This window comes from Erinaceus europaeus, chromosome 18, assembly GCF_950295315.1.
Source record: "Erinaceus europaeus chromosome 18, mEriEur2.1, whole genome shotgun sequence".
Classification (NCBI taxonomy): Eukaryota; Metazoa; Chordata; class Mammalia; order Eulipotyphla; family Erinaceidae; genus Erinaceus; species Erinaceus europaeus.
This window is the reverse complement of record NC_080179.1, coordinates 36,529,422-36,557,387: the sequence shown is the minus strand read 5'-3', so window position 1 is coordinate 36,557,387 and position 27,966 is coordinate 36,529,422.

The window sequence follows — 27,966 nt, the reverse complement described above, 5'->3', positions numbered from 1 at the left end:
GAAACACATGAAACAATGCTCCAAGTCTCTGATTGTCAGAGTAATGAAAATAAAGACAGCAATGAGATACCATTTCACTCCTGTGAGAATGTCATATATCAGAAAAGGTAATAGCAGCAAATGCTGGAGAGGTTGTGGGGTCAAAGGAACCCTCCTGCACTGCTGGTGGGAATGTAAATTGGTCCAGATCTGTGGAGAACAGTCTGGAGAACTCCCAAAAGGCTAGAAATGGACTTGCACTATGATCCTGCAAATCCTTTCCTGGAGATATTTCCTAAGGAACCCAATGCACCCATCCAAAAAGATCTGTGTACACTTATGTTCTTAGCAGCACAATTTGTAGTAGCCAAAACCTGGAAGCAACCCAGGTGTTCAACAACAGATGGATGGCTGAGCAAGTTGTGGTATATATACACAATGGAATACTACTCAGCTATTAAAAATGCTGACTTTACTGTTTTCAGCCTATCTTGGATGGAGCTTGAAAAATTCATGTCCAGTGAAGTAAGTCAGAAACAGAAGGATGAATATGGGATGATCTCACCCACAGGCAGAAGTTGAAAAACAAGATCAGAAGAGAGAACAAAAGTAGAACCTGAACTGGAACTGGCGTATTGCACCAAAGTAAAAGACTCTGGGGTGGATGGGTGGGGAGAATACAGATCCAAGAAGGATGACAGAGGACCTAGTAAGGGTTGTATTGTTATATGGAAAACTGTGAAATGTTATGCATGTACAAACTATTGTATTTACTGTTGAATGTAAAACATTAATTCCTCAATAACGAAAAAAAATAATATTTTATTTCCTACCAAGGCCTTGCTTCCCTTTGGTGCTGAGGACTTGAACTTGGATCTTCCAGCATTTGGGTGTGTGTACTCTACCAGCTGAGCTACCTCCTGGTCACCCTAAACATTATCCTTCATTTTATCATGGTCTTCAAGAGCTTCTCAATTTGTACAAATTAATTTTATGGATTTATAGTCCGTTTTTCTCCCTGACAAGAATAAAGCAGTATATCTCAAAAAGATGGCATCAATTAAAACATTCTTTGACTTTGTTTAGACTTCTTTTTCTCTTTTGCCTTTAAAAAATTACTGAGAGCTTGAGGGGGAGGCTAGATAGATAGAGAGAGAGAGAGAGAGAGACCTGCAGCCCTGCTTCACCACTCATGAAGCTTTCCCCCTGCAGGTGGTGACCAGGGGCTTGAACTTGGGTCCTTGTGCATAGTAATGTGAGCACTTAACCAGGTGCATGACTGCTTGGCCCCCTTTAAACTTCTTTTCTTGTGCAAAATGTCTCTTCCTTCTTCACTTTCTGTTTACCTTTGCTCTCAAACATAACACAACCTCTAAGAACCAGGTTCAATGTAGTCTCTCGATTTTTTTTCAGGTTGTTTCTTTTTCTACAGTGTTAAAGCACTTTATTTGTAACTGCTTTAATTATATTCTAAGAATACAATATTGAATATTGTCCATTTGCACCAAAACTTGTGAGTTATTTGAGGAGCTTGACTCTGTATTTTTGTGACATTAGTATTCTATGCATGAAGGCAAAATGCCTAGCATTTAAAAGATCTAGCAAATATTTGATGAATGAGAAAGAGTGGAAAGCAAATTTATAAAAACTGAACTAGATGAATACAGATGAACTGTAGATGAATGCAGAAAGTTGTAAATGAATGAAACTAATCTGAGATTTTTCTATGATTTTTATTGCTTAATAAACTTAAAACATCCTATTTCATCTCATTGTAGATATTTAACGTCATCTTTAAGATTGTATGAAATACCCATTCTCTTGAATATTATCTTCATTAGCACCATCAGTCAAGATTTTTAGAGAAAGCTGTTTTCATTAGGATCTGTGAATATTTGATTCAAAGAGTTGATCAGATACTGTAGTCTTTGGAAAACTAAGCCAAAAGCCCAAGAAACATACATTCTCTTACAGAATGCAGAAAATATTTCAGGTATAATATACTCAAGAGTGGATCTCAAATTATATATATAACTTCATGTTTGTGTTTGGGGGTGTTAAAATGTATCCTCATTAGGTCAGGATCATTTGGTCCCATCAGTATCTAAGATACTATTATTAGTAGTTATCATTAAATATATAAACATGATGAGGTCAACTATAGTAATGACAATCCCTACCATGGAATTTTCAAAGAAAAACAAGCTCTCAACTAACTTGGTTATAATAATAATTATCTATTGCCTTTTTAAACTCTAAGACTACAAGTGACCTTCCCCCATTACCTTTAAAATCTGTGTTTCTGGGAGGGAGTAGTTAGCATAATGGTTATGCAAAGAGACTTTCCTGCCTGAGGCTTCAATGTCCCAAGTTCAGTCTCCTCCACCACTATCAGTTAGGGCTGAGCAGTGCTCTGGTAAAAATAAATAAATAAGTAGACAAACAAATAAAAATCTGTATTTCTTCCAGTCCTGGAACCTCTGGGACTTTGCTTGTTTTTCTTGATGCCTCCCCTGAATGTCTCTGCTAACCTCACCTAAATTACCTCCCACCTGTGAGTGATATATATATATATATCAAACATAAGAAGTGATGATAGGGTTCTGTAGAAGAAAAGGAACCCTTGTACACAGTCTGCAGAATTTTCAGCCTTTCCAGCTTTTCATTGGCAGACAATGAGAATTTCTAAGTTACTGAAAGGAGATTCTACTCCTAGGTATTTATCTAAAGAGCAAGTAACATGTTTAGGAAGATATATGTATACCTATGCTTAGTGAATGACTAATTACTGCTTTACAGTAAGCCAAGACATGGAAATAACCCCCAAGCCCAAGGACAGAGGAGCAAATAAGAAAAAAATGTGGCATATATACACTCCGGAATATTACCAGAAAAGGTAAAGACCTTGTTTGTCATGTGTGACAATGGCTGAAACTAGAGGTAAAATGAAACCACTCATATTTGTCTGTCTCCTGGCATATTTTACCAGATGACCACCTCTAGTTCCAACTATTTTGTCACAAATATTCCAGAGTGTATGTATACCAAACTTTTTTTTGATCTATTCATCTGTCCCTAGGCTTGGGGGTTATTTTTATATCTGGATTTATTGTAAAGCAGTAATTAGCCATTCGGTAAGACAGAAAAAGCCAAAGGCAGGGCCTCTTGGAGTCTGGACTGTGTCTACCAAGGTGAGTGAGAGAAAGGGGGGTGGTTTCCAAGGACTGTGGTAAAGGGATATGGTACTTTGGTGGTGCACAGTGTGCTTTCAGGCATTTGAAAAGTTGTGAAACCACGCCTTTTATACATACAGTACACAAGGACCTGGGTTCAAGCTCCTGGCCCCCACCTGCAGGAGGAAAGCTTCATAAGTAGTGAAGCAGGGCTTCAGGAGTCTCTCTGTCTCTCTCCTCTTTCTTTCCATCTTCTCTCAATTTCTCTGTATCTATTCAATAATAATAATAATAATAATATCCTTACACTTACCTTTCTTCTCTCTTATGAATTTATGTACTTTTCGAGGAGATCAGGTGTTTTCAGGGTGGTATGGCTATAGACTATTTCTTTACTTTTAGTTAAGTTTGGCTAAGTGGACAAGCCAAACCCAGACTGAAATGCCAGGAAGACCCAGTATTCTCAACTCCACTGCTTCTAACTTGCTTGCCCAGTTAGTCTGCATGTAGGTAGACTTTTCACACACACACACACACACACACACACACACACACACACACACACACACACACACACACACACACACCATCACCCTCATTCTCCCTCAGAGTTAGAAGTGCTATCAACTTATATCTGTATCAGCATTGCGCAGCTGTGTCAGACAATGGGTTTATTTGACAACTGAATAGGTGAATCAAACAATGTTGGAGGAGAGAAACAAAGCTTCCTCTCTCCCTCTGGGCTGTGTTGATAATGACAGCTTGTCTGATAATGTTTCCTAAAAACAAGCAGAGTGCTGATAGACGGGACCCTTTCATTCCCATCAGGCAATCATACATAGATTTGGGACAGCTTTTCTTGCTAAGGGTAGTGAGGGTTCAATGGCTTCTGACCCCATCACTGCTGCTAATGGTAGGCATCATTCTTTTGCCTGTATGGTCCTGACAGCCTGAGGTCCCATAGCTGTATCCTGAGCTTAGCTCACCAGACTCATTATGGCAGGAGAGAGGTGATTTTGAATAGGTCATTGTCACAATCCACATAATTCCCTCCATTCCTCTTTCTCACCCTTAAGATAAAGTCCATGGATGGGTGAGATTTATTTTATTAGCTAAAGTTGAGAACTTCAAATATTCAGAAGAGTGTGGCAATAGAGAGAACAAACAACCAAGCACCCCCTACCCAATTTCAAATGAAGTCTTGACATTTTGCCAATATTAGCTCCAGAATTATTTAAAGAAGTAAAACATTGCAGATCTAGTGAAGACTCCTTGTAAAGCCATCTCCCCTTTCTTCCCACAGAAACTATTTTCCCAAACTTGGCACTTACTATTTTTATTCACATTCTTAGTCTCCGTGTGTGTGTGTGTGTGTGTGTGTGTGTATATGTGTGTTCATGTGTGTGTGTATCCCAAATAAGCATTGGGCAATGCTCAGACACTCTCTACACATAACACTGTTTTTCACACTTGAATAGTGTCTGTATATTTATTCTGATGGGTATATAGAGCTCAATCTCACTATTTATTTTATACAGTCTGTATATTTATTCTGATGGATCTATATATATTTCCAATCTAATGCAATATTCCATTGGCTATGTTTCATTATCCATTATCTTCTTTGACTGTTGTTATATTTTAATATTACCAACTGTGTTGTAATTATTTTTTGTCCATGTCTCATCTCATATAAGTTCTACAGTTCTTTCTGCACAACAGTACTTGCACTTAATGATATACGCACATTTTTAGCAACTAGATATAACTTACTCACTTGTTCCCACTACATTACTAAAACCAAAGTTTGAGAATCCTCCTTACTATATAGTTTCACCGTGACTTGAAGTTGTTTAACTTGTAAGTTTTGGTCATGAGCACTATATTGATTTTACTGTTTTAAGTACTGAAAGTAGATTTTTTTTTCATATATAGATTAGATAGGACAGAGAAAAATTGAGAGAGGACAGGGAGATAAAGAGGGAGAGAGAAAGAAAGACACCTACAGACCTGCTTCACTGCTTGTGAAACAACCTCCCTGCAGGTAGGGAGCTGGGACTCAAACCTAGTTCCTTGCTTAGTGCTATGTGTGCTTAACAGGGTGTGCCTCTGGGAGCATGGACCCAGGGTCGTTGTGGGTTGCAGAAGGTGGAAGGTCTGGCTTCTGTAACTGCTTCCCCGCTTTCTTCTTCTTCTAGCGTTTGCCCTTCTTCCATATCCAGTCAACAGCGTCAGGTTGAAAGCTGTCAGGAGCTGCTTGTTGCTGGCTTTGAAAGTGACTGGGATCCATGTGGATTCAGTTGGCTAGGAAGGATCGTCAGTTTCCCCAATGAATGGGTACTCACGGGATGCACCACAAGAAGGTCTATCCAATGCATCCCCGCTGAACATGGGCGTTGACTGGTCGATCCATACTCCCAGTCTGCCTCTCTCTTTCCCTAGTAGGGTGGGTCTCTGGTGAAGCAGAGCTCCAGGATAGAGAATGGGAAAGCTAGTGGGGAGGGGATGGAATATAGAGATTGGGTGGCAGGAATTGTGTGGAGTTGTACCTCCCCCATCCTATGATTTTGTTAATGTCTCCTTTCATAAATAAAAATAAAATAAAATAAAAAAATAAATAAAATCTTTTTAAAAAAAATAGGGAAGCTTCCAATGGAGGAGATGGGACACAGAACTCTGGTGGTGGGCACTGTGTGGAACTGTACCCTTATTATCTTACAATCTTGCTAATCATTATCAAACTAAATGGGCAGAGGATATGAACAAAACATTCACCACAGAGGAGATCCAAAAGGCTAACAAAGATATGAAAAACTGCTCCAGGTCACTGATTGTCAGAAAAATGCAAATTAAGACAACACTAAGATACCATCTCACTTCTGTAAGAATGGCATACATCAAAAAGGACAGCAGCAACAAATGCTGGAGAGGTTGTGGGGACAGAGGAACCCTTTTACATTGCAGGTGGGAATGTAAATTGGTCCAGCCTCTGTGGAGAGCAGTCTGGAAAACTCTCAGAAGGCTAGACATGGACCTTCCATATGATCCAGTAATTCCTTTCCTGCGGTTATACCCCAAGGACTCCATAACACCCAACCAAAAAGAGGTGTGTACTCCTATGTTCATAGCAGCACAATTCATAATAGCTAAAACCTGGAAACAACCCAGGTGCCCAACAACAGATGAGTGGATGAGAAAGCTGTGGTATATATACACAATGGAATACTATGCAGCTACCAAGAACAATGAACCCACCTTCTCTGACCCATCTTGGACAGAGCTAGAAGGAATTATGTTAAGTGAGCTAAGTCAGAAAGATAAAGATGAGTATGGGATGATCCCACTCATCAACAGAAGTTGAGTAAGAAGATCTGAAAGGGAAACTAAAAGCAGGACCTGACCAAATTGTAAGTAGGGCACCAAAGTAAAAACCCTGTGGTGAGGGGTAGACATGCAGCTTCCTGGGACAGTGGGGGGTGGGAGTGGGTGGGAGGGAAGGGTCACAGTCTTTTGGTGGTGGGAATGGTGTTTATGTACAGTCCTAGTAAAATGTAGTCATATAAATCACTAGTTAATTAATACAAGAGGGGGGAAATTAATTGTATGTCTCGAAGTTTTTCAAAACACAAACTGAATCTTTTTAATATATAGGCTGTGTAATTGATATGCAGACTCTCTCAAAAGCCTGGAGCAAGTAGATCAGAAGCAACCAATAGCACAGCTATATACAAGATACTGGATACTGTACAGCAAACCCTAACAAAAGGACTGTTCAAAGTTAACCCAATGACCAAATAATGTGATGATAACATTAACTCTCAATTGTCTTTTTGAAACCTAAGACAGCAGGAACCTCACATATCCACTATAGAGCCTCTACTTCCCCCAGTCCTGGAACCCTTGGATAGGGCCCACTTTCCCATATGCCTCTTCCAATCCATATCAAATAATATTGCATCTGCCGATCACAACCTAACCAATACAATGATTCCCACCTCAACATGCTTCAATTCAGACTGTGTCCAGAGACTTCACGTGTGGAATGACAACCCTTCAGCTTTATTACTCGGGTGAGACCTTTCCTTTCATAGTATACTCTAATTCCATCTCAGGTGGTTCACTTTCTAACAAACTCCCAAAACTTAGATATACACCAGTTTCTGTGAGAGAGAGCATATGTTCACACGTATCTGTAAACTACTGCAAAATATATACCTGAAAGCAGAAGGACACTAGAGTTTGCAGCGAGTACCCCCCTAACACTTCCTCTCCACCATTCAAAGCTTTGGGTCCATGATTGCTCAACAATTTGTTTGGCTTCGTATGTTAACTCTCTTTTCAGTCACCAGGTTCCAGATGTCATCAGGATGCTGGCCAGGCTTCCCTAGACTGCAGACCCCACCAATGTGTCCTGGAGCTCCACTTCCCCAGAGACCCACCCTACTAGGGAAAGAGAGAGGCAGACTGGGAGTATGGACCGACCAGTCAGCGCCCATGTTCAGCGGGGAAGCAATTACAGAAGCCAGACCTACCTTCTGCAACCCACAACAACCTTGGGTCAATACTCCCAGAACGATAGGGAATGGGAAAGCTATCAGGGGATGGGGTGGGATATGGAGATTGGGTGGTGGGAATTGTGTGGAATTGTACCCCACCTATCCTATGGTTTTGTTAATTAATCCTTTCTTAAAAAAAAAAGACAACAGTAAAAAAAATAAATAAAATCATTTTTTAAAAAATAGGGAAGCTTCCAATGGAGGAGATGGGATACAGATCTCTGGTGGTGGACACTGTGTGGAATTGTACCCTTATTATCTTACAATCTTGCTAATCATTATCAAACTACTATTAAATTAAAAAAAAAAACAAAAGAAAACAGGGTGTGCTACCGCCACACCCCCAAATTTCAATTTTTTTAAATTATTTTCCTTGGGGGGCTAATGGTTTACAGTGTAGTTGTTGGTGCAACTGTACAATCGCCCATCTCCCATGAGATTTATCTGCAGAACCCACTCAGCCAGGACTTATGCCCATTTCCATCAAAAGAAAGGCCCCCAACACCCTCTACTCCTTTCCTCCGCCCCTTGTCTTTCTGCCAGCCTTTTGCTTTGGTGCAATACACCCTATCCAGTTCAAATCTTATTTTTTCTCCCATTCTGTTGTTATTTATTTAATTCCACCTATAAGAGAGACCATCTGGTATGTGTCCTTCTCTTTTTGGCTTATCTCACTTAACTGCCTTCAAGTGTCCACATCCAAGATGAGGCAAAAGAGATGGCGGTACACACTGCAAACCCTGTTCACCTGTTAACAGTGACATTTTCCCCTTTTTCATATAGAAAGCAAAGTAGAGAGAATATTACAGACCCCCTCAGCAAGTTCCATGACTAGTGAAACTTCTCCCCCACATGTGGACACCTCGGGCTTGAACCCAGGTCCTCGCTCTTAGTAGCATGTGTGCTCTGCAAGGCAGGCCTCTGAGCACTACCCTGTAGCTTTTTCTGTTTCAGTTTTCTGTTGAAAATCCTATGTCTTTTGTCTTTCTACATATATTTTAGAGTGACTTGACTAATGTCTACAGAGCTATTTCATGAATTTTTTTCTCTCTGCACTTCATTTATTTCATTCAATTATCCGTTCATTTACCAATATGCATTCAGCGTTTCTTACATCGCAGGCTCTGTAAAACTATGAATAAGACAGGCAAAGCCAACTCCAGTTTTCACAAAGAGACAGAAGAGAGTAGACAATTGTACTATTAGGGAAAAAACTCTTCCATTTTCAAGGTAGGTATTTAATTCCAAACTTTAAAGAGATGTGATTATCATTAATATTGGCATAAGATATATAAATTGTATCTTTTTTAACTTCAAAGAAACAGCTATTCAATTTTTAACTTTGCATGTATATTTCATATTCACATAAAGCCTCACAAAAGAGATTTATTTCTCTAACAATTATGATTAAGATCAAATTGATGGGGTTTACAGTCGACCATATTTATACCCCTTTCCCATATTAGGGAGCTACTCTCTTCCCTGATCAGCTTTCTGGTCCTTTTTCCAGTCATGACATCATCTCCCCAGACAATAACTTGGATCCACCTGCATACCAGATTTCAGGCTCAGGGGAAAAAAAGAAAAAAAAAAAAAACAACTAGTATAGCCACAGGCCCTTTGAAATATAACTAAAATATGCCTACTAGCTTTCTACAAAATGGAGTACCCGCCAACTCTTCATCTGCACTATTCCAGCCTTTAGGTCCATGATTGGTCAATAATTTGTTTGGCTTTGTATGTTAACTCTCTTCTCAACCACCAGGTTACAGATGCTTCCAGAAGTCCTACCAAACTTCCCTGGACAGACTACCCCACCAATGTGTCCTGGAGCTCTGTTTCTCCAGAGCCCCACCCCATTAGGGAAAGAGAGAGACAGGCTGGGAGTATGGATTGACCTGTCAACACCCATGTTCAGCGGGGAAGCAATTACAGAAGCCAGACCTTCCACCTTCTGCATCCCACAATGACCTTGGGTGCATACTCCCAGAGGGATAAAAAATAGGAAAGCTATCAGGGGAGGGGATGGGATACAGAGTTCTGGTGGTGTGAATTGTGTGGAGTTGTACCCCTCTTATCCTATGGTTTAGTCAATGTTTCCTTTTTATAAATAAAAAATAAAAAAGAAAGTAACTGGATTTTGCTTAGATTTAATCTTGTATTCTGAGCTACTTTTGTATTATATTAATTATTCTGAGATGTCTGTCACGTTTTTCATGTAGCCATGTGATCTGTTATTTCAGTTTGTAGATCTTTTACTGTGTTACTTTGTTAATGCATATTTCTAGTGTGATGGTGAAAGGAGTTTTTTTTAATTCTTTTCTGTTTAAAAATTTTTTAATCTCCTTTTTTATTTTATTTTTTATTATCTTTATTTATTTATTTTTTGGATAGAGACAGCAAGAAAATGAGAGGAGGAGGGAAGCTAGAGAGGGAGAGAGACAGAAAGACACCTGCAGACCTGCTTTATCACTCACAAAGCTTTCCTCCAGCAGGTGGGGACCAAACCCAGATCCTTGTACACTGTAGCATGTGCGTTCAACCAGTTGCACCACCACCTGGCCCTGGTCAGAGGAGTTTTGAGAAATGCTCCTTTCTTTCAAATTGAGAGGCTTTATCATGAACATGTGTTGGCTTTTGTTCAATGTTTTTGGAACCTATAACTATAATCATATGTTTTTTTCTTTAATTTGTCCTTGTGTTAGATTATAATTGAATTTCTTATAATTTTTGTTTTATAATTTTTAAATATATTTTTATTTTATAATTTTTAAATTTTCTTATAATTGATTTGTCCTTCATACCTGGAATAAATCCCATCTGGCTCTATGCCCAATTCTTTAACAAATTAGTAGATTTTATTTGTTGTTTTCTAAAAGAGTCTTTACATCACTATTTATGATAACTATTGATCAAAATATTTCTCCTTATATTGCCTTTGATTTCAACATTGGGCCTCATAAAATAACAAGAATATTCTCTTTGTGTCTAGTTTCTTAAATAGATTGGAGAGACTGTATCATTCTCTCTTAAAATATTTTGTATAATTCACCCATGAAGCCAGCTGGGCCTAGCCCTTTTTATTTTGAAAGGTTATTAAACATTGATTCAATTTCTTTAAGAGATATAGGTTTTTTTTTTCAGGTAGTCTCTTTTTTGATGTTTTGGTAATTTGTGTCTTTATAAGAGATTGCTTATTTCATCTGTATTATAAAATTCTATTTTCTTAGACTGACTTGTAGTATTCTTTTATTACCTTTTTGGTGTTCATGGAATCAGGAGCGATTCATTTATTATATTAGTAAATAGTATCTTTTCTCTCTCTCTTTTCTTTTTTTGCTTAGCATAACTAGATATTTGCCAACTTTATTGATATTTTCAAAGGAAATATATTTATGAATGAATTAATATTTTAGTTAGATTACTCTTTTTAAAATTTGTTATATTTATTTATTTATTTTCCCTTTTGTTGCCCTTGTTGCAGTTATTGCTGTTGTTGTTATTGATGTTGTCATTGTTAGATAGGACAGAGAGAAATGGAGAGAGCAGGGGAAGACAGATGGGGAGAGAAAGACACCTGCAGATCTGCTTCACCACTTGTGAAGCGACTCCCCTGCAGGTGGGGAGCCGGGGGCTCAAACCAGGATCCTTAAGCCAGTCCTTAAGCTTTGCACCACCTGCGCTTAACCCGCTGCACTACCGCCCGACTCCCAGTTAAATTACTCTTATATCTTAATGACTTTCCCCCATAAAATTACATTGTAAAGATAACCAGAACTATGATGTTACAGTTATTTTTAAAATTAACCACAAACATCCTTTTATTATTTATGTTTTTTTGTCTTTAGTAGAAGTAAAACAATCAATTGTTCTGTGTTGTTTTAAAGACTGTTTTACTTAAATATTAATTTTGGAAGTGTCAGTAGAGGTCCTGCTCATATTGTCCCTTGGTTTCCTTGTGACCATGACAGAGCTAGCAGACATACCAGCAAAACCTTGGGTTCATAAAATACTGCTTTTTATCCTATTATGGTAGCAGAACTAGATTTACCTTGCTAAATATAATGCTTTCTCATTTCTAGTAGTTTCAGAATGCCTAAACATCCTCCCTTTTATGTTATGGAGTATAATTTTGCATTCCTGGAATCTGGACTGTATTTTAATGGCTGCCTTTTATGAATACAAACATGCAGAAGTCTCTCTTTCTCCCTCATAACTGCTAGCACTCATAGAACAGGCACAGATATTCTTGTGAGCCTTTCCCACATTTGAGATTTTTGAATAAAAAGAAAAGATGTCTTATATTGCTCAATTTTGGAAGGGGTTGCTATATTTAATAACAGAAGACTGATTCTGGTATGTCAACTAAGTCGTTGCTATAACACAAACATATTATGACAGTAGCTTTGGAATTGGGCTTAGAGAGAAATCTAGATGAATCAGGAAGCTATTGGGAATTTAAGTAACTTTTAAGATTTAAGTAGATGACTGGTAGGCCATGAAAACACTGCTGGAGGAAGCTGAATAGGAATTGAGAAAACTTCTTTGCCTTCTGGGTAAACAGAGGCTTTTCCTATGTGTGATGGCAGGAGGGTCAGTAAAACATTCATTGCAGTAATAGGACTGTAGAAAGTGAACTCATGGGCCCCAGATCAAATCTATGGGGTTTACAGTCAACAATATTTATATACCTTTCTCATATTTGAGAGCTACTCTCTTCCCTGATCCAGGTTTCTGGTCCTTTTTCCAGCCATGGCATCATCTCCCCAGACAATAACTTGGGTTCACCTGCATGTCAGATGTCAGGCTCGGAAAACAAAAAATAAAACAAAACAAAAAAAACCTAGTATAGTCATGGGCCCTTTGGAATATAACTAAAATAGGCCTATTAGCTATCTACAAAAGACCCCCAAATCTTCATCTGCAATATACCAGCCTTTAGGTTCATGATTAGTTAACAATTTGGCTTTATATGTTAACTCTTCTTTCAGCCACCAGGTTCCAGATGCTCATAATGTTCCATAATGTCAACTGGCCTTCACTGGGCAGATGACCCCACCAGATGTGTCCTGGAGCCATGCTTCCCCAGAGCCCCACTCCATTAGGGAAAGAGAGAGACAGGCTGGGAGTATGGATCAATGCCCATGTTCAGCAGGGAAGCAATCACAGAAGCCAGACCTTCCACCATCTGCACCCCATAATGACCCTGGGTCCATACTCCCAGAGGAATAAAGAATAGGAAAGCTATCAGGGGAGGGGATGGGATACAGAGTTCTGGTGGTAGGAATTGTGTGGAGTTGCATACCTCTTATCCTATGGTTTTTGTTAGTGTTTTCTTTTCATAAATAAAAATTTTTTAAAATTAGATAAAAAAGAAGGTGAACTCAGTGAACTGAATAAGTTACTTCATGATAATTTTAGGCACCATGTCAATAGTATTTCATCTTTTTATTAAGGCTCCTTTTTATTTTATTTTTTTATGTTTTTAAATTACAGAATTACATGTCAACAGGGATGAATCCATACCATTCCCACCACCAGAGTTCTGAATTTTCACTTTCTCCACTTCAATCCACCACAGTTACCCTAAAATTATAGACATGGGCCGACCATCTTCTCTACAGCTATCTGTCCACATTTATACAAAGTTTCCCATTCTTTTCCTGATTAAATCCTTTATTTCCCTCTAAACCACTCATGACATCAAAGCTACCTCCATATGTCCCTCTCCTTTTCCTTCTCTCTCTCTGGGTGTGATGGAGCTGGAGTGTAGAGTCCCCTTATCTTTATCCTATCACTTCTCCCCTGCAGGGTGTATGGATCAAGTGTGTTTATGGGGAGGAGAAGGTAGGAGTTCTGGCTTCTGTAGCTGCGTCTCCACTGAGCATGGGCTTTGACAGGTCAATCTATACCCCCAGCCTGTTTCTCTCTTTCCCTAGTGGACCAGAGCACTGGAGATATGAAGGTCCAGGACACAGTGGTGAGATGATCTGCTCAGAGAAGTTGGGGTGGAGTCATGGTAGCATCTGCAGCCTGGTATCTGGAAGGTGGCATGATCTGAGGTTGGATGAGAATGTTGTCTGAGAGAGTGTTGTCAGAGTGGAGCACCAGATTTGAAGAGCTGCGAGGTTGACTTCTCAGGCTGGTATCTCAGGTTACAGTCCACAGCAGGATTTCAGTAGCAGCATACTGCAGGGTGGCAGCAACAGTAGAAATCTGGTTAAAGTTGACAGGGTTGGTATGGCAGTAAGGAATCATAGAAAAGGAATTTCAAGAACTATGGGCATATCCTAGAGGTACCAGGACTAGGAGAAATGCAGGTCTTAAAGAGGATGCAAGGGGTTTCTTTTTTTCTTATTATTTATAAAAAGGAAACATTGACAACCATAGGATAAGAGGGGTACAAATTTACACAATTCCCACCACCAGATCTCTGTATCCCATCCCCTCCCCTGATAGCTTTCTATTCTTTATCCCTCTGAGAGTATGGACCCAAGGTCACTGTGGGATGCAGAAGGCGACTAAAGAGTCATCATTAAAGTATGCCAGTCTCTTGCCCTTAATCAGCTTTTGCAGTCCTTGCTTTGCTACCGTTAGCTTGGGAGTGAGTGAGAGAACTGTAATAGGAAGTAGGTGAGGAGGGTATCTAAGTCTAAGTAGACACTATTTCATTATGAACTTTATACTGACTCACTACAGACTATTATGTATTTTTGCTTTCATGTATATATTTTGCCCTAATTTATGGATACATGTGAATGTATGCTCTATCTTATGGGACCTGGTCTATATCTAGGCTTTGGGACTTTGTTAGGAATTGAAGCACCTGCAATGGAATTAGAGAATCCTATTAAAGGAAAGGTCTCACTTGAGTAATGAGGCTGAAGGGTTGACATTCCATGCTTGACGTCTCTGTACACAGTCTGAAGTGAAGCATGCTGAGGTGGTACTCCTTGCGTTGATTAGGTTGGGATTGGCTGATACAATATCATTTGTATGAACTGAGAGAAGCAGAAGCATGCAGGAATGTGAGACCCACCCTAGAGGTTCCAGGACTGGGGGAAACATAGGCTCTATAGAGGAAGTGGGAGGTTCCTGCTGTCTTAGGGTTTAAGAAGGCAATAGATAATTATTGCTATAGTCATATTATTTGGAATTTGAGTTAACTTTGTAAAATCTCTTTGTTAGGATTATTTGCTGTATTATACACAACATCACCATAATTTATGTCCTTTGACATTATTTGTATAGCTCTGCCACTGGTTGCTTCTGTTCTTCCTGGTCTAAGCTTTTAAGAGAGTTAACATATCAAAGACTTAGCCTGTGGTCTGTGCATTAAAAGGTTTGAGACATTCAATCATTTTTTTTCCCTCTCATATTAATTAAATAGTGATTTATATGACTACAAATCAATAGGAGTGTACATAAATGCCATTCCCACCACCAAAAGACTGTGTCCCATCTCATCCTGCCCACACTCCCCCACACTCTGTGAAGCCAAATTTCTGCCCTCACCCTCAACGCAGAGATTTTTACTTTGGTGCCCTACTCCAAATTCAGTCAAATCCTACTTTTTGAGCTTCCCTTTCTGTAGTTCTTTCTCAACTTCTGTTTATGAGTGGGATCATCCCATACTCATCTTCTTACTTAACTCACTTAACATAATTCCTTCTAGCTCCATCCAGGATGGGTCAGAGAAGGTGGGTTCACTGTACTTTGTAGCTGTGTAAGTATTCCATTATGTATATATACCACAGCTTTCTCAGCCATCCATCTGTTGTTGGGCACCTGGGTTGCTTCCAGGTTTTAGCTATTACAAATTGTGTTGCTATGAACATAGGTATATCCACTTTGGGTTCCGGGTCCCCCCTGGCCACAAGGGACAAGGGCCAGAGCAGCTCTCCAGGGAGTCCTGTTGTAACTTCTTGTGCTGAGGGCAAAGTGTTCAGGGAGAAAAACAGTCAGAACTGGGAAAGTCTCAGTGGGACAATTCGTTTATTCAAAGAAAAAGCAGGTAAATATAGAATATTTATATAGAATATAATTCGGGAAGGGAAGGTGTAGTGTATCCATTAACTCAAACACAGAGCAACACAATGCATAGTTACACTTTGAACAACACACTGTTTGATCATAAGCTTTACAATGTACCCTTTTATGGAGATAAATTGCAGGCACTTTACAGCAGCAGGAAAGAGGAAAAAGGAGACAGCTGAGCAATCAGGATGTTTGGTGGCAGATTTAAGATTAACACAGTAATCCATGGCTTTTAATTAAAGAAGGAAAGATGGGGGTGGCATGTGTAGAAAGGCACCCATGTCTGGGGGTCCAGCCATCATAAATTCCAGAGACTGGGGTAACCTGCCCTTGTCTCAACCTGAAGGGGGAGTTGGGGGTCAACCCACTAGGATCTCATGGAAACAATGACCTGGACTTTCTAGGACAGTGGGCCCATTCTCCAACACTTATCTTTTTGGTTGGATGTTATGGAGTCCTTGGGGTATATTTCTAAGAGAAATTTCTGCATCATATGGAAGGTCCATGTCTATCTAGCCTTGTGAGAGTTCTCCAGAATGCTCTCCACAGAGGTTGGACCAATTTACATTCCCACCAGCAGTGCAGAAGTGTTCTTATGTCCCCAAAGCCTCTCTAGCATTTGTTGCTGCTGTTCTTTTTCATGTATGTCATTTTCACAAGGGTAAGATGGTATCTCAATGTTGTCTTTTTCTCTGACAACCAGTGACCTGGAGCAACTTTTTCATGTGTTTTTTAGCCATTTGGATCTTTTCTGTAGTGAATGTTCTATTCATATCCTCTGTCCATTTTTGGATAGGGTCATTTGCTTTTTTGTTGCTAAGTTTGCTGAACTCTTTGTATATTTTGGTGATTAGTCTCTTGTCTGATGTATGACATGTGAAGATCTTTTCCGATTATGTGAGGAGTCCCTTTGTGTGATTTCTTTGGCTGTACAGAAGCCTTTCAATTTGATGTAGTCCCAGTGATTTTGTTTTAGTCTTTCTTGCAGTTGTGTTTGTATTATCAAAGATTTGAAGTTTAGGTGGGAAAGTGTCCACCAATGTTTTCCTCTAAGTATCTGATAGTTTCTAGTCTAACATCCATGTCCTTGATCCATTTGGAGTTGATTTTTGTTTCTGGTGAGATAAAGTGGTTCAGTTTCATTTTTCTGCATGTTTCAACCCAGTTTTCCCAGCACCATTTATTGAAGAGAGCCTCCTTCCTCCATTTAATACATTGGGCTCCCTTATCAAAGATTAAGTATCCATAAGTGCGGAGGTTTAGGTCTGGGCTTTCGATTCTGTTCCACTGTTTTGTGTGCCTATTTTTGTACCAGTAGCAAACTTTTTCTTTTGATGATGATGACCTTATAATATACTTTGAGATCTGGCCTCCATTTCTGTTTCTTTTCCTCAAGATGGTTTGGCAATTCTAGGTGTTTTCTTGTTCCAGATAAATGATTGTAATTTTTTTTTTCTATTCTCTTAAAGAAGCTTGGTGGAACTTTCATGGGTATCACATTAAATTTGTATATGGCTCTGGGGAGAATATTCATTTTGATGATGTTAATTCTTCCAATCCATGAGCATGGAATTTCTTTCCATTTCCTGGTATAATTTTCTATTTCCTTGGATAGTTACTCATAGTATTCAGTATACAAGTCTTTCACTTCTTTGGTCAGCTTTATTCCTAGGTATTTGATTGATTTTGCTGCAACAGTGAATGGGAGTTATTTCTGGATGTCTTCTTCAGATTTAGTGTTTGCATAAAGAAATGCCACTGATTTTTGTGCATTGACACTTTGTACCTGACACCTTGCTGTATTGTCTGATAACTTCCAGTAGCTTTATGCTGGATTCTTTAGGTTTTTCTATGTATATTATCATATCATCTGCTAATAGTGAGAGCTTGACTTCTTCCCTTCCAATCTGTATTCCTTTGATTTCTTTATCTTGTCTGATTGCTATGGCAAAAACTTCCAATACTATGTTGAAGAGTAATGGTGATAGTGGACAGCTCTGTCTAGTCCCTGATATGAGGGGGAATGCTTTCAGCTTCTGTCCATTGAGTATGATGTTGGCTGTAGATTTGCTATATGGACTCTATTATCTTGAGGAATTTCCTATCTATTTCCATTTTTTGTAGTGTTTTGAGCCTAAATGGGTATTGGATTTTGTCAAAGGCTTTCTCTGCATCTATTGAGATAATCATGTGGTTTTGGTTTTGCTTTTATTGATGTGGTGAATGACATTGATTGACTTATGTATGTTGAACCAGACTTGCATTCCTGGGATAAATCCCACTTGGTGGTGATGAAGAATCTTTTTGATATGCTGCTGTATCAGGTTGTCCAGGATCTTGTTTAATATTTTGGCATCTATGTTGGTCTGTAGTTTTCCTTTTTCCTTTATGCTGCTGTATCAGGTTGTCCAGGATCTTGTTTAATATTTTGGCATCTATATTGGTCTGTAGTTTTCCTTTTTTGTTGTGTCCCTATCAGCTTTTGGTATCAGGGTGATGTTGGCTTCATAGAAGGTGAAAGGGAGTGTTCCTGTTTCTTCAGTCTTGTGGAAGAGCTTTAGAAGTATAGGTATTAACTGTTTCCTGAAGGTTTTGTAGAAACAGTTTGTGAAGCCATCTGGTCCAGGACTTTTGTCGTTGGCAAGATTCTTAATCACTGTTTAGATTTCTTTCTTTGATTGGTCCATTTAGGTTTTGTAGTTCTTCTTGGTTCAGTTTTGGAAGGGTATATGTTTCTTGGAATTCTCTCATTTTTTCCAAATTCTCTAGCTTGATGGCGTATATTTCTTCATAAAAGTTTTGCATGATTTTCTGGATTTCTGTGGTGTCAGTTGTGATATCTCCTCTATCCTTTACAATTCTATTTATTTGAATCTTCTCCTTGCCCTTTTGTTAAGTGAGTCTGACTAGTGTTTTGTCAATCTTGTTTAATTTTTCAAAGAACCAACATTTGGCTTCATTGATCTTTTGTATGGTTCTCATATTTTCAATGTTGTTTATTTCTGCTTTAATTTTAGTGGTTTCTGTCCTTCTGGTTGCATTAGGGTTCTTTCGTTCCTCTTCCTCTAAGTCCTTAAGATGTGCAGTAAGGTCATTTATTTGAGCTTTTTCTTGTTCTTTAATGTGTGATTATATGATTATGAGTTTCCCTCTCAGTACTGTTTTAGCTGTGTTCCAAATATTTTGAAAGCTTGTGTCTTCATTTTCATTTGTTTCCAGGAACATTTGAATTTCTTGCCTGAGTGCCTCTTTGACCCAGTGTTTATTAAGCAGCGAGCTGTTGCAAATTTTGTGACTTTTAGTAATTTTGTTTGTTGTTTAATGTTAGCTTTACTCCACTGTGGTCTGAGAAGATACTTGGGATGATTTCAATGCTCTTGAATTTCTTTTTACTGTCTTTGTGGCCTAACATGTGGTCTATCTTTGAGGATGTGCTGTGTGGATTTGAAAAGAATGTGTATTCCAATTTTGGGGGGTGAAGAACTCTAAAAATGTCCAGGAGGTCTAGTCCGTCCATCTCTTCATTTAATTCTCTTGTTTATTTGTTGATTCTCTGCTTCGATGATCTGTCTAAGTGTTAGAGTGGGGTGTTGAAGGCTCCCTCTATTATTCAATTACTATTGATGTATTTTTGTAGTTCTTTCAGTAGGTGTTTGATGTGTTTAGATGAGTCCTCACTGGGTGCATAGATGTAAGTAATTATTAAATCTTCTTGGGTCTTGCCTTCCAACAGCCTCAGAAGTAGTTAAAGCTAGAGAAAGTCTGTTTCTTGAAGGAGAATCTTTTTCACAATATTATGCTATTTCCTCTGGTGAGAAAGACATATCTTCAAGAGATAAAAGTGTACCCTTTAAAAATAATTTTAAAAATTATGTATTTTAGTGATACAAAGAGAAAGATCCACACAGAGAGACCAGAAACACCCTGAACATGCCTGATTTCATCAGAAACCAGAGCACTGCTGAAATCTGGCTGATGGTGGGACCAGAGATTGAACCAGGGACCTCTGTGCCTCAGTCATGAAAGTCCTTTGCAGAATCGTTATGCTGTCTCATCTACCTCCAAAGTGTGTCTTTTATCTTTTGAGAAAACCCAGTAAGATGTACAGAGAATCAGAATTTAAGACAATGATTTGGTGAAAACAACACTAGTTTGGACACCGCACAACACCAAGAGATATTTGGTCTGAACTACTACGGGCAAGGAAGGAAAGATATCCACTCAGTTATAGAAACAAAGTTTCCTGTTTTTTTTTTTTAAGAGTCCTTCCCAGGCTTTTCTTTTCTTTTCTCTTTTTTTATTTGTTTACTCTTGGATAAAGACAGAGTGCTGTTGGGGGGGGGGCGGGTGAAGAAAGGGAGAGAGACACCTGCAGTCCTGCTTCATCACTCCTGAAGCATTCCTTTTGCAGGTGGGGAGCTGGTGCTTGAACCTGGGTCTTTGTTCACAGTAGTGCGTGCGCATAACCAGCTGTGCCACAGCCTGGTCCCAGAACCAGTTTTCTATGAAGAAATAGGATGACTCAGAGGGTAAATGCCAGTGTCAATGATCCTAGAGAATCATTCCCAGAGTCCAAGCAAGACTAACGAAAACTGTGCATAGCTGGTGGATCTCAGAAGTACTGTGGATGGATACTCTAATTCCATTTTCACATGAAGATTTTTTAGAAGCTTTTTTTTTTCTTTTGTTGCCCTTGTTGTCGCCCTTGTTGTTGTTGTCATTTTTATTGTTGTTATTGTTGCCAGGTAGGACAGAGAGAAATGGAGAGAGGGGCAGACAGAGAGGGGGAGAGAAAGATAGACACCTGCAGACCTGCTTCACTACCTGTGAAGCGACCCCCCTGCAGGTGGGGAGCTGGGGGCTTGAACCAGGATCCTTACGTTAGTCCTTGCACTTTGCACCATGTGCACTTAGCCCACTGTGCTACCGCCTGACCCCTTTTAGAAGTCTTCTTACCCTTGTCCTCCTACTAAGTGTTGGATGTGTGAGAACAGTTAACTTGCCATTGTCACATCAGGTCTTCAGATCCAGAGAAACTGTATTTGAAGGGTTACAAGAAGTGATCTTTTTCTGTTTATTATCTCTTTTTGAGGATGATCCTTGCACGTTGTATGAAGCCTGGCTGTATGATGAATGACGCATACAGGACCCTGAAACAAAATTAAGTTGAAAAAAATGGAAGGCTCAGGGGCCAGGTGGTGGATCAGCCTGGTTAAGCTCAAACATACTACAGTCCACAAGGAGCCAGTTCAAACCCCTGGTCCCCACCTGCAGGGGGAAAGCTTCACGAGTGGTGATGTGGGGCTACAGGTGTCTCTTTGTCTCTCTCCCTCTCTATCTCCCCCTCCTCTCTCAGTTTCTATCTGTCTCTATCCAACAATAAACAAAATTTAAAAAGAATGAAAGGCTCATATTCATTATATGAAGTTATGTTTTATTCAACCCCTCCCCAATTTTTATACTATGTTCTTGAGCAATGTTTTCATAAATAAAACAAGACTAAAAAACACTGTTAGTCTAGTTTTAATTTGGTGGAGTCTAAAGTAGACTGTGGTAACATTATAGTTAAGCATAGTATTGCCTTGAAGGAAAGTGAAAAAGGAAAATCTCTGCTCTTCAGCATTACAGGAAACACTTTTAGATGTTATTATTATTGTTTTTTAAAGATTGACTTTTATTTAGAGAAAGGCATAGGGAGAATGAGAAGCAAACAAAAAAGTAAAGCCTCAGTCTGGTACATATAACACAGCGATTGGAGACTCATGCTTGAGCCTTCACCTCCTAGGGCACTATTTGTCATCTTTTTTTTCTGGTGGAATGCCAGGACAAAAGGTAGAAGTCTATACTGGCTCATGGATAGTGAGCTGCAATTTGTCTTCATTGTAAGAGACTTCAATTTAGCAATGTTGTGAGTGAGAAGATTCTTACCAAGGAAGGCATAATGATTAGCTAGATGAAAGTCCTGCTTTGTCAACATTATTTTTCCTCTTTCCTAAGACTCCTCAGTGTTTGTTGAGGAAAGATGAATAAAGTAGCTGAAAAAGAAACAGTGATAAAGGGTTATATAGACACTGTATTATTTAGTGTTGGTTAGGCTTTGGTAACAATAGAGTCTCAAAATTATAATGAATGGCTCAAGCTTAATATACTTGTCAAGTTCATCATTATCCAATTCAATTTTTTTTACTGGAAGGTAGGTGGCTCAGTCCCATAAAAGGCTTCCATACTTACTGGAATGTATGCTAACTTTTTTCTAGTGAATATGTAAGAGAATATGGTCAGGGCCATCTATTTAAACAGCAACAGAATGCTACAGTTATAAAGCAAGTAGAGAGAGAATAAAATATTGTCTAGGGTCCTATACAATTTTTACTTAGTAAGAGAATCTATTTAAAAGTTACTTTTGTCATTTTAAAATGGTTTATTTATTTAGTGTGTGTGTGTGTGTGTGTGTGTGTGTGTGTGTGTGTGTGTGTGTGTGAGAGAGAGAGAGAGACAGAGAGAGAGAGAGAGAGAGAGAGAGAGGGAGAGAGAAAACACTAGATTCTGGCCATATCAAGCCCAGGACGGCCTCACAATGGAAACCTCTGGTGTGTCTGCATGGATCATCTAACCAACCTCATATTTCTGACATATTTGGAATATTTTCTTATTTTCAAGGAGTCTATCAGTGACTATAGTATTTTAAATTATTTCTGGATAATTTCTCAGTGATTTGGCTAATAGCAACTGGTGCCAGAGTGATTTGTTTATACATCCCTTTTCTCTGCTGGGCTATGTGTTCTCCTAGAACAATAGCCATATGATCTGTCTGGGATTCCAAGTGCTTCAGATGGACCCTGGGAGAGTGAGGTTTTGATGAGTCAAGTGAATCCACCCTGAATGAATGATGGCTTCCTTTCAAAGAATGCTGTTTAATCCACCAGCAAGCAGTGAGCCTGAGAGCAGACCTAATACTGAACACAGAATCTTTAAGTCTTGACTTCTGTGCTTTGAACACATGCCACAAAAGCAATGTTGCATTTTTTTGTCAGTTGAGTGAAATCTGGTCATGGCATGGGAGTTTTTGCTTCTTAATGAATATTCAGCTCAAGAAATGAAATCATTTTTGTTTCTGTATGAGGTATATGAAGAGTAACAGAGAAAACAAAGAAAATAAATAAATTCTGGTTCTTGGTACAACTGTCTTTTTATATGATGCAGAAAAAGGGCTTTAAACCAGGCTGTTAACAAACAAACAAAAAACATGCTAGAAAAAAAGAAAAAGAGCTTACTATATGCATTAGGCAAATTCAGTTTGCACATAAATTAGAAACTTGAGCAGCAACAGTTCAAAGAGTAGTAGAGAAAAGCAACTGTATCAGCAGACTTACAACCTAGCCGGTATAGTATCTTGACTGAATTATAAATAATGAAACCTCAATCTGTTCTTAGAATATATTTTATGAATAGTTTAGAGTTTTTAGAGCATGTGTCATAGGTTAGAAAGAAAGCCCAATTAACTAAAGGGGAATGCACTAGCATAAAAGCATCCTGACTTCATAAAAATTTCTCCTGTGTGCTGATTAAAATGGGTCCTGGTCACACCTAAAAGGCATTGCTAACTTTTAAAGATGTATTAAAGTTCAGGTTAGAAGTCTTCCATAAACTTTAGGGTGGGGTTCACTTTCCTGCATGCTTCTCTTAATTCAAACCAAATAATATTGCATTCGCCTATCCCAACCTAATCAACGGCAATGAGTACAACCTCAGCATGCTGCACTTCAGACTGTGTTCAGAGACTTCAGGTGTGGAATGACAACCCTTCAGCTTCATTACTCGGGTGAGACCTTTCCTTTCATAGTATTCTGTAATTCCATTCCAGGTGGTTCACTTCCTAACAAAGCCCCAAAACCTAGATATAGACCAGTCCTGTGAGGTAGAGCCTATGTTCACACATATCCATTAACGAGGGCAAAATACATACCTGAAAGCAAAAGTACACAATAGTCTGCAGTGAGTACCCCCTCAACACTTCATCTGCACTATTCCAGCCTTTAGGTCCATGTTTGTTCAACAGTTTGTTTGGTTTTGTATATTAACTCTCTTTTCAGCCACCAGGTTCCAGATGCCAGCATAATGCCAACCAGACTTCCCTGGATAGACAGCTCCACCAATGTGTCCTGGACCTCAGATTCCCCAGAGCCCTTCTCCACTAGGGAAAGAGAGAGGCAGGCTGGGAGTATGGATCGACCTGACAACACCCATGTTCAGCGGGGAAGCAATTATAGAAGCCAGACCTTTCACCTTCTGCATCCCACAATGACCTTGGGTCCATACTCGCAGAGGGATAAAGAATAGGAAAGCTATCAGGGGAGGGGATGGGATACAGAGATCTGGTGGTGGGAACTGTGTTGACTTGTACCCCCCTTGTCCTATGGTTTTGTTAATGTCTCCTTTTTTAAATAAATTAATAAAAAGAAGTCTTCCATAAACTATGTATGGCATTCAGACAAATATATTTCTTTAATTGCTTTCATGTAGCATGGTTAATATTTCTTAGGCCTTGTTTGTCAGAAGAACAGGACAGATGAGCATTCTATTTTTTAAAATTAGATTCCAATGTCTTCTTTGACGCCATTTCTGAAGGAAATCTTGTATGAAATGATATAAATATTATTGAGAATATAACATTTAAAATTCTCAGAAAGCATCCAACCACAGAAGAGCCCAATGACTTGCTATGAGTCAAGTTGAGTCTTTCAGTTGTGTTTTCCATTGATAAAAGCATGACTTCCTCTGCTGAAGAAAAGTGTCATGATTTATGCCACACAAGATAAAAGCAAACTCCATTCTTTTTCAGTCACTATATTGGGAGGAATTAGTGATTACATGACAATCAGTTACATGAATATAATTTCTTTTTTTAATTTATTTTTTATTTAAGAAAGGATAAATTAACAAAACCATAGGATAGGAGGGATACAACTACACACAATTCCCACCACCCAATCTCCATAGCTTTCCCATTCTCTATCCCTCTGGGAGTATTGACCCAAGGTTGTTGTGGGTTGCAGAAGGTACAAGGTCTGGCTTCTGTAATTGCTTCTCCGCTGAACATGGACATTGATTGGTAGGTCCATACTCCCAGTCTGCCTCTCTCTTTCCTTAGTAGGGTGGGTCTCTGGGGAAGCGGAGCTCCAGGACACATTGGTGGGGTCTTTAGTCCAGGGAAGCCTGGCCGGCATCCTGATGGTATCTGGAACCTGGTGGCTGAAAAGAGAGTTAACATACAAAGCCAAACAAATTGTTGAGCAATCATGGACCCAAAGCTTGGAATAGTGGAGAGGAAGTGTTTGGGGGGGGGGGGTACTCACTGCGAACTCTAGTGTACTTCTGCTTTCAGGTATATATTTTGCAGTAGTTTATGGATATGTGTGAACATATGCTCTCTCTCACAGAACCTGGTGTATATCTAGGTTTAGGGACTTTGTTAGAAAGTGAACCACCTGGGATGGAATTAGAGAATACTATGAAAGGAAAGGTCTCACCGGAGTAATGAAGCTGAAGGGTTGTCAGTCCACATGTGAAGTCTCTGGACACAGTCTGAGCTGGAGCATGTTGAGGTGGCAATTGTTGCATTGATTAGGTTGCGATTGGCAGTTGCAGTATTATTTGATATGGATTGGGAGAGGCATGCAGGAAAGTGGGCCCCAACCTAAGGTTCCAGGACTGGAGCAAATATAGGCTCTATAGTGGATATGTGAGGTTCCTGCTGTCTTAGGGTTCAAAAAGACAATGGATAGTTAATGTTATCATCACATTATTTGGTAATTGGGTTAACTTTGAAAAGTCCTTTTGTTAGGGTTTGCTGTATAGTACCAGTATCTTGTATATAGCTGTGTCACCAGTTGCTTCTGATCTACTTGGTCTAGGCTTTTGAGAGGGTCCGCATATTAAATACACAGCCTATATATTAAAAAGACTCGGTCTGTGTTTTAAAAACTTTGAGACGTACAATTAATTTCCCCCCTCTCATATTAATTAACTAGTGACTTATATGACTACACTTTACTAGGAGTGTACATAAACACCATTCCTACCACCAAAAGTCTGTGTCCCATCCCATCCACCCACCCCCACCCCCCACCGGCCCAGGAAGCTACATGTCTACCCCTCACCACAGGGTTTTTATTTTGGTGCCCTAATTTCTTATTTTTTCCTTTTTTCTCTTCTTTCTTTCCTTTTTTCTTCCTTCCTTCCTTCCTTCCTTCCTTCCTTCCTTCCTTCCTTTCTTTCTCTTTCTTTCTTTCTTTCTTTCTTTCTTTCTTTCTTTCTTTCTTTCTTTCTTTCTATACTTCCTTCTTTCCTTCCTTCCTCTCTCCCTCCCTCCCTCCCTCCCTTCTTTCCTTTTTTTTTTTCTTTCTTCCTTTCTTTCTCTCCAGACAGGGAGCATGAAAGTGACCACAGCACCAAAACTTCCTTCAGTGAAGTAGTGGCAGCTAGGACTTGAGTTGTCTACATGGCAAAACAGTACAGCATCTAAGTGAGTTATTTTGCTGGTTCGAATACAGTTTATCTCCCCTTGACAGGTGTCTCCGCACCACACCCAACTATTGACGCCTGGGTCCTCAGTGACCTCTCAGTTCCCACTGGCCATGCAATAGTCCACAGTTTATCTGTGTTTCACCCTGCATTTCCCCTTTCTTAAGGAAACCCTGTTTTATTAGTGCTTTCCTATTATTGCACTTACTATATTGTGTTTTGCACAAACTGAATGTTGGTGGCAACCCTGCATTAAGCAGAACCACAGTTGTCATTTTCCAACAATCTGTGTTCACTTTATGTCTCTGTCATTACTAATTGCACTATGCCGACTGATTTTTATCTAGACACAAAGGTGTCGTACACTTGATAGACTACATGCAGTACTCAGAATAACCATAACATTTACATTACTGGGAAACTAGGAAATCATGTGATGTGTGCTTTATTGCAGAAGACTACAGCTAAATTCACAGTATAGCAAAGCTCTGCTTGCATGAAGAAAAAAAAGATTCTGGGCCTGGGGATTGGTGCACCTGGTTGAGCATACACATAACAGTGCACAGGGACCCAAGTTCAAGCCTCTGGTCCCTAACTGCAGGGGGGAAGCTTTGCGAGTAGTAAAACAGGGTTGCAGGTGTCTCTCTGTCTCTCTTCCTCTCTGACAGTTATTTCTTTTTTTTTTGAACTTCCGCAGATATATATATATATATATATATATATATATAATTTTATTTAAGAAAGGATTAATTAACAAAACCATAAGGTAGGAGGGGTATAACTCCACACAATTCCCACCACCCAATCTCCATAACACACCCCCTCCCCTGATAGCTTTCCCATTCTCTATCTCTCTGGGAGCATGGACCCAGGGTCATTGAGGGTTGCAGAAGGTAGAAGGTCTGGCTTCTGTAATTGCTTCCCCGCTGAATATGGGCATTGACTGGTCGGTCCATACTCCCAGTCTGCCTCTCTCTTTCCCTAGTAGGGTGTGTCTCTGGGGAAGCTGAGCTCAAGGACACATTGGTAGGATCTTCAATCCAGGGAAGCCTGGCCAGCATCCTAGTGGCATCTGGAACCTGGTGATTGAAAAGAGAGTTAACATACGAGGCCAAACAAATTGTTGAGCAATCATGGATCCCAAGCTTGGAATAGTGGAGAGGAAGTGTTAGAGAGGTACTCACTGCAAACTCTAGTGTACTTCTGCTTTCAGGTATATATTTTGCAGTAGTTTATGGATACGTGTGAACATAAGCTCTCTCTCACAGAAACTGGTGTATATCTAGGTTATGGGACTATGTTAGAAAGTGAACTACCTGAGATGAAATTAGAGTGTACTATAAAAGGAAAGGTCTCACCCGAGTAATGAAGCTGAAGGGTTGTCATTCCATACGTGAAGTGTCTGGACACAGTCTGAGGTGAAGCATGTTGAGGTGGCAATCGTTGCGTTGGTTAGGTTGTGATCGGCAGATGCAATATTATTTGGTATGGATTGGGAGAGGCATACGGGAAAGTGGGCCCTATCCAAGGGTTCCAGGACTGGGGGAAGTAGGGGCTCTATAGTGGAGATGTGAGGTTCCTGCTGTCTTAGGGTTCAAAAAGACAATCGATAGTTAATGTTATCATCATATTATTTGGTAATTGGTTTAACTTTGAAAAGTCCTTTTGTTAGGGTTTGCTGTACAGTATCTTGTATA